We start from the raw sequence: 732 nt of genomic DNA on the forward strand, positions 1-732 counted from the left end.
ACGAAAAATGCTCAGACTCTTGGTGCGAATGGAAGAAGGCGCAAGCAACGGGTTCCATAGACTCCTTTCATCATAAGCCGGCACTATCGAACGAAGTTTTTGAAGCCATCAGACCAATCTACGAGGATTTGAGCCGTGACGAGTTGCTGAATCGTTGCTTGGGAGTCTATACGCAGAACAGCAACGAAAGTTTTAATTCTACAGTCTGGCACTTGGCTCCTAAAAATTATTCAAGCGGAAAGAAAATATTACAAATAGCAAGTGACATTGCTGTTTGTAATTTTAATGATGGACTGATAAACGTTTTAAGAATAATGAAAGTGATGGACANAGACGGACGCTGCTCGAATACAACGCGCGGACCGCTCTTTGACGGACGCAGCGAAAGAGGCTCGCTCCAGCATAAAAGCGTCCAGGAAAGAAAACGAGGAGGAGTTTAGCAACCTGGAAGGTCAGCTTTACGGTGCTGGAATAGCAGATTAAAGGTAAAAAATTTTTAATAATCCAAATTTTAATTTTATTATGTTTGAAACACGAGTCAAAACTCTAAACGCGTTTTTCTCGAAACACGTTTTTTCAAATCGGCACGCAGCATAACTCAAACAATTTTCTATTTTTTCTCTCCAAATTAATGTCACATCTTTAAAACAACATTCCGCATAGAAATACGTAGCCGATTTTCGATAAGTTAATATTTCGATTTTTTAGGTACAAATAAGTGCCCGTTTTTTG

At 39.4% G+C, this 732-nt stretch overlaps 1 pseudogene; it reads left to right on the forward strand.

The window, feature by feature from the left end:
- The first annotated feature begins 60 nt into the window (after positions 1-60).
- Positions 61-573, forward strand: LOC106750251 (annotated as a pseudogene).
- The last annotated feature ends 159 nt before the right edge of the window (positions 574-732 follow it).

This window comes from Dinoponera quadriceps, unplaced genomic scaffold (genome assembly GCF_001313825.1).
Source record: "Dinoponera quadriceps isolate SergipeBrazil2010 unplaced genomic scaffold, ASM131382v1 scaffold5334, whole genome shotgun sequence".
NCBI lineage: Eukaryota > Metazoa > Arthropoda > Insecta > Hymenoptera > Formicidae > Dinoponera > Dinoponera quadriceps.